At 31.9% G+C, this 9454-nt stretch overlaps 1 pseudogene; it reads right to left on the reverse strand.

Annotated features, from left to right (window-relative positions):
- Positions 1-2291: 2291 nt before the first annotated feature.
- LOC134232229 (alpha-(1,3)-fucosyltransferase C-like) lies at positions 2292-9195 on the reverse strand (annotated as a pseudogene).
- Between the last annotated feature and the right edge of the window lie 259 nt (positions 9196-9454).

The raw sequence follows: 9454 nt of genomic DNA on the forward strand, positions 1-9454 counted from the left end.
ATTAATTATATAAAAGACTAAAGTTTCAAAATATATCAAATAAATAAGACTTTTCACACATACTAGAACTATGTTGGCTTTTAAATGCTTCATATCTAAGTGCAGATTTGAGCCAAAAATCTGTAAAAAGTGTTATTTCTCTCTAAGTAAACGATCAAAACTTTTAGTTTTTGTATCATTTTATACCTTTATGTGACAACTTTGCTATATATAAAAATGAGAAAAAGTTAAATAAAGGAAGCACATAAAAATAGCTAACATATCCTAAAAATTTAAGGAAAGTAATGGAAATTTGGATTAGCAAACATCCAATTTATTTGAATTATCTATGTCAATTTGGTAATATCATTTTATATGCCCTATATGGTTGTATCTTTTTATGCAAAAAGAAAAACATTTAATCTTTTGAATTAAAAGTAGGGATCGAATGATTGGAAACAGTATTTTTTTTATTCTTAATGTCCAGGTAAAAGGTAATGACCTTGATCTGACCTTGCCTCTAATATTAAACGGTCAAATTTAATCTCACTGATATCATCACTTACATTTATATTGACACTTGATATTGTCCTCTTGATTCTGTGAAAATTTCTTCAATTTTTAAATACAACAAATATGAGAAGAATCCTACCTTAAAGGCAATCAAATCTTGATTCCACCATTCAGTTAACTCAACTAAACAAGATACTGCATACATTTGTATATATTACATAAACTGTAAATCTTTATTCTACAAATTAATGTTTTGAACAACTTAGATCGTACAAACACAAGTATTACATTGTACATTCTACACAAGTGTCTTCCAACACCATTTTTATGCTTTTTTGAGGAAACTATTTTATTGGCACACTGACATATAATTCATGTGACGCATGCATCAGATTGATGGACATTCTTGACTAAGCTTTTTTTTTTTTAAAAAAAAAACTTTTTTTCATTTTTCCTTGTCAACAGAGTCAGATTGAAATACTATATATTTAAAATTGTAGCAGAGATACATAGATATACATGTATATCCACAAAGGGGTTTCAACAAAGATATGAAGGATACGGAAATAACGAGCAGTATTCAATATCAAAGTCAGTAAAACAATACAAAGTAGGATCAGAGCAAAAACGGAACTCTGAAACATCAGAGGTGGGATCAGGGGTCATGGAGGAATGAGCATCCCCTGCGGCCCGGTCACACCCGCCGTTTGCTCCATGACACCTGATCCCACCTCTGATGTTTGGAGGTCTGTGTTTGCTCGGCTTCTGTTTTGTATTGATTTATTGACTTTTAATCTTGAATACTGCTGTTTTTCTCCATATGTTTCATTGAAATTGAAATGATTTTGGAATAAGAAAACATAAGTTAAAACGGCGTTTTTAATCCAAAAAATAGGATCAAAACAAGATCGCAAACGACGACACCCATGGGGTTGGTATCTGGGTTTTTCTTTATTCATAAAATTATCAATTTCATTTATTTTTCGATGATTTTCATTAGGCTTCATAGAATGTAGTTTAGTGAAACCTGTCTTATCTAACATGTACTGGGATACGAATTTTGTGTTGGAATAGACAGAGGCTTGGATTGCAAAGTGTATAAAACATGAAAAATTGTAAAATGGGAAAGACATTTAACGTCAGGATTCAAAGTGTGATGGATTGGACAGGTGTTGGATTATACAGTAGTCACTATAAATTGCTTCTTACGTCGTTTAAGGTTTTAATTCACCCAAGGCGTTTTTGATTCTTTCGTCGATAATGTTCAGGTCTGTTCAACTAACAATTGTCCGTAGACTCTTACTTATTTATAATTTCAATACACGTGAACAAACACTACGTGAATTATATAAAGAATATAACCGTTTACTAGTATTATATAAAAAAAACATTAAGGAGACAATTACAAGGCAATATTATATTGTCTAATGATTTTTTTTGAGTTCTTTATCCATTTTTAATACATTATTTTACTTCCTGTTTCAAATTCCTTTTCACTCGCTTATTTTTATTTTTGCAATGTTTAACTATAAATATTTCAGAATATAATTTACAACATTGATATTTTCTATTCCTTATCTGCCTTTCGTGCAATACTGTAGAAGCACAAATTTTCGTGGGTATAAAATTTCGTTGTTTTGTCATGAAAAAAAAAATTCGTGTGCATTTAATTTCGTTGTTTTAAACTAACCCTATTCAATATAAAGTCGGTTAAAATTTCGTGTTGGATTTAATTTCGTTGAATTTGTTAACAACGAAATAAACGAAATTTAACCCCCCACGAATATTTGTGCTTTTACAGTATACATCTGGATTTAAAACATTGAGCCAGGATTTATTTCTCCTCGTCTTTTTCCCGTTATAAACGTCCCTTACATATTTACATAAATCACACTGAGCATCAAACACAGTTTTTCGAAAAGATTGTGGAATGAATTTGTCCTTCTCCATTAAGTAGCTTATGTATTCCGTTTCATTAGAACCTATTCTGATCAATTCTTTGGCTAAAAGTCTGACAGTAGGAAAATCCTGACTGTTAATATAGGTTCCTTTAGGAAGATATTGACCGGCGTCCTTTGGTCCGTTAATAACAGGTATTACGTGAGCACGGTTTAAAAAAGTGAAAACAGTTTTTCTGTTGTATAACCTTTGCAGAGTGAATTCTCAAAATAAAAAAAAAATTTGTAGTCTCTTTCGAATATGTCCTGGCACCCCTTCAAATTATCATAGTGCTTGCCACATTTTTTAGTTCCACATTTGCCAAATGTATCCACTTTTAAGTATTTACTTAGGTCTTCAACTAATTTTTCTCTTCTTGAAGGAGTTGGACAATGGCTTGAAACCCACACGGCGTCTTTAATTTTCCTGCTGAGTATTCCAGTGTAGTTTGTGATGACGGGTTCTTGTATTTGTTGCAGCTTACCGTAGAATGGTACATAGATATCCGATTCCTCCATATACGACATGAATATATCAAAATGTTTCATCCATTCTTTGTTTGGTCTTTTAGTGTGATACGGGCTTTCTGCCGTGTTAAACACCCAGATTTGTCCTTTTTCTTTCTTAATTACTTTTTTAGGAATACGTCTGTGACTGAATAACACGATATCAGCATTGAAAACATTTGTTTCTAAAACACATTCCGGTATGGAGCATTGTGTACTATCGTAATACCGCAGCTGATCTACATAGTATTCCTCAGCTTGAAACCAATGTGTGCGATACAACCTTGGAAGTGAGTCACTGAATACTTTATTTGTCATATTTGTATTGTTGATTGTCGAGTCATGTGTATCTAATGTAGTGAAGAAGGTAAGTAAAGGACGTTCTGTACTTGGAATCAGAAACAGGATCATAACAAAAGATAGTATTGTTATAAAACACAGTGATGTAAAAACACGATTCCTTTCGAGCACCTCTGAGCGCACTGAAATAATTAAAAAAAACCAATTAAAACCAAAAACGATAAAGGAAAGTTAAAAAAGCAAATAATTTCTGATCAAAGAGATATTATTATACCTAATTATAATATTCTATACAGAAAGTTATTTTTATTCCATGTCAAAGGTCTTAATTATATATAAGTGTATGATAATGTTTCCTTACATGTATATGTTGTTTTCTTGCATAGATAAACCAGCAACATTTTTTAATTTTATACACATGTACAAAGATAAATCAGTTTAGGGGAAAAAAACGTTTGATGTATTTCAACGATTACTTGCATTAGAAGCTAAAATGAGCGTTCATCGAAAAAAGAAGGCGTAGAATGTTTCTTCCTTTTAATATACTGTGAAATCACTAAATTTCGTGGGGATTAAATTTTCATTGTTTTTGAGGCAAGGAGAGACCCACGAATTTATGACCACTACGAAAGGTAAAATTTAATATATACATAATATACTGCTTAAACATTTTCCATTAACGAAATCAAGTCCCCACAAACCAAGATTTTTTTCTCAAACTTAGAAACTTTCACCCTACAAAAATATGTCATTTTACAGTAAAATGAAAAAAATTAAACATTCATATATATGTATTGTGAACATTGAACGAGTGTCTGCATGGTGTATGGCGAACATTAAAACTTATTGAGCATATGAAACAATTACCGCACTTACCTTTTCAACCCGAAATTCCTTTAGAGTTATGTAAACAAAACAGTTGATACCACTGCTTTTGATTTCAAACATATTAAGAAGTCTTGAAATAGTAAAATTATTCCTAACACCGATCATTGTTTTTTTTTTTTTCACTTTAAATAGATACCTCTTAAACTGAACTGCTAAGTATGAATGTAAACATTCAAATGGTGAAGCGAGGTGAACTTTTAAGACCAAACACCTTTTAGGTCACTGTGAGTCACAACATAGCAACACAGCGGCCCGTTTGTGTAATAAATGCAGTTTTACTCGGAATTTATTTGTCTCAAATGTAAATATAAGTAATAAACGACAATGTTAAAATAATTACTTGAAAATTAACTTAGTCAGTACGTTATCAGTCTACTGAGAATCCCTTCGGGCGTCACAGGATTTTATCACGTGACCAACTAAGTTCAATTCCGGAAGAACTTTAAACATCGTTGGTTATTTCTTAATTATTATGCCTAAACTTGTATCATATCAGTAAGCTTGCACAGAAATAGACTTTCTGCTGACACAATATCTTAGATTTATCAATGTATAGAACAACCCTTTAAAAGACTTTATCTGACCATTTCGTAATCATACACATGTATTGTCTAGGAAACAACTTTAATCCTATATATCTCAACATACACATGTACTGTCTTATAGAAACAACCTTGGTCTTAAATCTTTCAAACTTAAATCACTAGCAGCATCTTAACCGTGACAGCTTGGACTTTTTTTCTTGTACATCTATCTATATAAAGAACTTTGTTCGGTAATAATCAATATTTGCCCCCCCCCCCCCCCCCAATCAAACTTTGATGGATATATATTTAATCTAGTTCTTAAACAGGGGAGTATATGCTGACTTCAAAGCACTGAATATTTTCATAAGTAATGACGCCATATGTACGTAATGACGTCACAAACATAACGTAAATTTCAGTTTTTTTATGAATTTTACAGAAAAATGTACATATTTCGTCGGTATTTTGAGTAAAAGTCACCGAGCGTATGTGTGTGCAGGATCAATATTTTGATATAATGTGTAGAATGATAACATCAATGAAATATGTCAATATTTTTCCTGAACAAACTTGCGCTCTATAAATTTCAAAGCTAAAATTGTTGTAGTCTAGTCATTCTACTGAAAAATGAGAACTAATTGCAACAGTTTATATTTTAATGCAGATTTGTAGATAAGCTATTAGTAACTCACATATAAAAAGTTTAGAAAAATTCACTCATGGGAAAGTTGGGAAATCGAAAGATTAAAATTAGGGATCAATATGAATTTAGAATTACCCATTTGCACACCATACTTTTTCTACATGAGCTTTCTATGACAGACAGCCTGTAAACAATATAGCCAATTAGCATTAAAAGTTGTTGTTTTAACCTGTAGTTTGTTATGCAATCAAAACTAAATCAAAAAAATTATATATTTTGATTTTCAAAGAAGTGAAGTTTTGACTTCCACACCGGCCAAATATATTATCTACACATGTGTAACAGCTGTATAATGGTTGCAATTACCATTGATGTAAACAAAAAAGTATGGAACGGTCTTTGTATTCACAATATACATGTATGTGAAATTCCTAAATGTGAATGTGTTTACTTTCATTTTATTTGTCAGCACCTAATGGATATTTATACCCAAGTAGTTTGGAATTTATACACAAGAAACAAAAAAAGTATGGATCACAGTTTGTATACAAAATAAGTCAAAACAGCCTTTTCTAAAGAATTCTGCAAGGAAGCTTATCAGACAAGTACATGTACAATGTATATCAGAGTTGTTACAATTGCATCATCACAGAATATATTTTGGTTAAATATCTAGAAAATTTATAGAAATTTATCATTTTGAAATAAAGAGTACAGAATTTATGGAATCACATGAACAGGATTTGATTTGAAGGTCTCAAGGTTTAAAAAAAATCAAATATTTAATTCAATTCAGGCATCTCCGGAACTTAAATTTGAACTGTGTGATTCAAACAGTTTTTTGCTCTCCAGATTTACTGCTTATTGCTTTTGTAAAGAGTAGCAAACCTTATATAAATAGCCAATTGCTATTGACCTTTTTCTCTATAAAGACTGCACCATGCATCTATACATGTACAAAAGCTGCATTATGTTTATAGTAATGGAAATAATTCAAATGGCATCGTTTAGATAGAATTAAATGCTTAAATGCTCTTTTTTAAGATTCTCAATATAATTTTTTAACAAAATATTTTAAACCCATTTTTGAAAACTTAACTTCTCCTTGTAGATCATATGGTCATTTTTGCAATAGTAAAATGCCTGATGCGGCACTTATTGAAGCTCCATTTTACATTTTTATGGGGACTGGTGATAACAGCGTTTCCATGAGCATGCTTTAGAATGTGAACAATTTGGAACACTTTCAAAGTCACTTCTTAATAAGAGCAACATTGAAAAAAGAAAAGTAGATGGGCGTGAATCTTTCTACTATAATTGTATATTGTTTAACGTCCCTCTCGAGAATTTTTCATGCATATGGAGACGCCATCCCATGCCAGTGGAGAGCTGCACATTTTGTTCTATACTCAGCACTTAGAGCCATTAAGCATTGAGGGATCTTTTTCGCGCCAGTGCCTACTGCGACACGGGACCTCAGTTTATACGGTCTTGTCCGACCGGTCTCCACATCCCACAGTGGGATTCGAACCCGCGACGTAAGGATCGACTCCTTACTTTGCAACTCTAGAGCAGATGCTCTAACCACTGCACAATGCGGGTGATTTCCTAGATTAAAGCCAAAGTCTTATAATTTCTATTACTGTTAGGAAAAAAATATTTGGGGAAAATATAACAATGATACTTTTACATATGAATTTGAACAAGTAAAAATTGACTACCAGTATCTACCAAGAGTTTAACATTTAATTCTTCCTTGAAACAAATACTTGGATTTCTCTCTTTTACTTCATTCCATTTGTGTAAGTGCTTTAATTTGACCTTAGATTTTATTTTTATCAATAAGAATAAAATAATCTACTGTGTGCTTTCAACTGCCCCCCCCCTCTTCAAGTAACATTAAATAGCAACGGTTTGAAATACATTAAGATTTAAGAAGGGTAACAATATAATAATTATTAACTGCGCAGAACCTTTGCATGCACATTTCACGATATTTTGTACTCGATGCAATTTAATAACTGTTGATTCGGCTACATCTTGGTCAACAATGATCATTTTCAAGGGATAACAATTTCAGATTTTATCCTAAAACGTATCTTATCTTCATATTATTGAATGTAGTTGAGGGTGTAAGTACACTGAAAAAATCTTGAAATATTTTTTGGAATATCACCATCCATGAAGCAACATTGACAGCATGTTGATATGTTCTTAACACACCGGAGGGCGTGGTTTCCTTATATGGAGGGTAAAAAGAAATACATTGATCCACTTGATATAAGTAAGATAGCACTTTTATTAAACTCATGAAAAGAAATACCCTGTAGGGTACCCGGGTATAGGGTGGGTTCAAGTTCTGATCAAGCAAGAACCATCATACTCATTATAGTGTACAAGCATTTTATGATACTGATGTAAACAGAGTATTTTTTTTTATTTCTGAGCATTTTATACAAGTTACCAACCAATCATATTGCAGGGACTCAAAACTGGTGTCACGTGCTGAAATAAAATTTTCTGAAGGGAAGAAAACACAACTACAATGTAATCTATGGGGAACAGCTTTGCTGTGCGTAAAAAAAAAATTCAGATTTCAGAATATTTTTTTACAAAAAAAAAAAAAAATAACAACCTACCTAATCCAGAATAAAAACATATAAATCTATTTCGGGGAGGAATGGAGTTCTATGAGATCTTCACACATGTCAATTTTCTTCATATACGGGGAAAACCTTGCAGATACATGAGGGATTCAGTTTTTTTTTTTTTTTTTTGGGGGGGGGGTCATTTTCTGCAACCTTTTCATATAAAAATTCTTATTGGGGGATGTCCCCTGACCCCTCTAAATCTGCTCCTAATTATTTTCGGATATTACCTTTCATATGAATTAAAACATTTTTATCGTTTCTTAACTTTTGGTGATTGAGTATATTTGTGCTATACTTAGCATTGCTGAATACCGAAATTTTTCATGTAAAATTAATTTATAATGTATCCATGGTTACCAACTTTTTATATAAATCTTCTAAATAATTTATTTGAAGATTTATGGCAAAAGAATGCATTTTGAGTATGTGTGTAAACTAATGTAGTGACTGTATTCGTGTTTTTAAAGGTTCATTGTTCAAAAGTAGGTGATATTCTCAATTTATACTGTTTCCATGGCAACCAACACATATAGTAACCAATGTTTAATATTTGTCCAATTCAGTATATTCAGTTAAGTTTTATTCTCTACTTACTTGTTTTTTTTTAAACCAGTATAGAAGTCTCTACTTTACATTGTTCGTTTAACACTTAATCAGAGTGAACACAATACGTCCCAATAAGGACCCCAATTTTTCATTTTTCCCATGTATAAATTTTTCTAAACTTTTTGTTATATATTCAGATCATATCATAGATTGATTAAAACTAAATTTTGAAACTGTTGCAATTAGTTCACATTTTGATGGAAAATTTGATAATTTGACTAGACTATTGAAATTTTGTCTATTTTGTCCTCTTTCTGAAAAAGGATATAAAATCGGACTAGTTTGTGACGTCATAAAAACAAAATTGTGAATACACTGCTTTGACACTATAATATTTTCTGTTAATTTATATTTCTCATACAATTTATTGAATTCAGCACATTTCAGGAAGTTTTCAAAATTTGAATTTTGTGGGGGCAAATATATGCAATATACCGCATATAGTTCTTTGTTTTGGAAAATATGAACATGAAAAAAAACTTTACTTTACCATGTAGGAAAATATCTGTTGAAACATATTACGCCTACCTTCTCGGACAATATCTGTTTATCCTCATCTGCTTATCTTTAGTACAAAATATGCATGTAGTACTAATACACAACTACATAAAAATTGACTTCATTCAGTCTCTAATGCAAATCACATTCTTATTAGTCAGTGCATGCTATATAATATCTAAGAACCGTGGGGATCCGGGTTAGAATAGGTCCTTAGTACCCTCTTGCTTGTCGTAAAAGGCGACTAAATAGGGCGGTCCTTCTGATGAGACCGTATAAACCGAGGCCCCGTGTCACAGCAGGTGTGGCACGATAAAGAACCCTCCCTGCTCAAAGGCCATAAGTGCCGAGCATAGGCCTAAATTTGCAGCCCTTCACCGGCAATGGTGACGTCTCCATATCAGT

Source organism: Saccostrea cucullata, unplaced genomic scaffold, assembly GCF_032062105.1.
Source record: "Saccostrea cucullata isolate Sc308-1 unplaced genomic scaffold, CSIRO_AGI_Scuc_v1 ctg408, whole genome shotgun sequence".
NCBI classification, from domain to species: domain Eukaryota; kingdom Metazoa; phylum Mollusca; class Bivalvia; order Ostreida; family Ostreidae; genus Saccostrea; species Saccostrea cuccullata.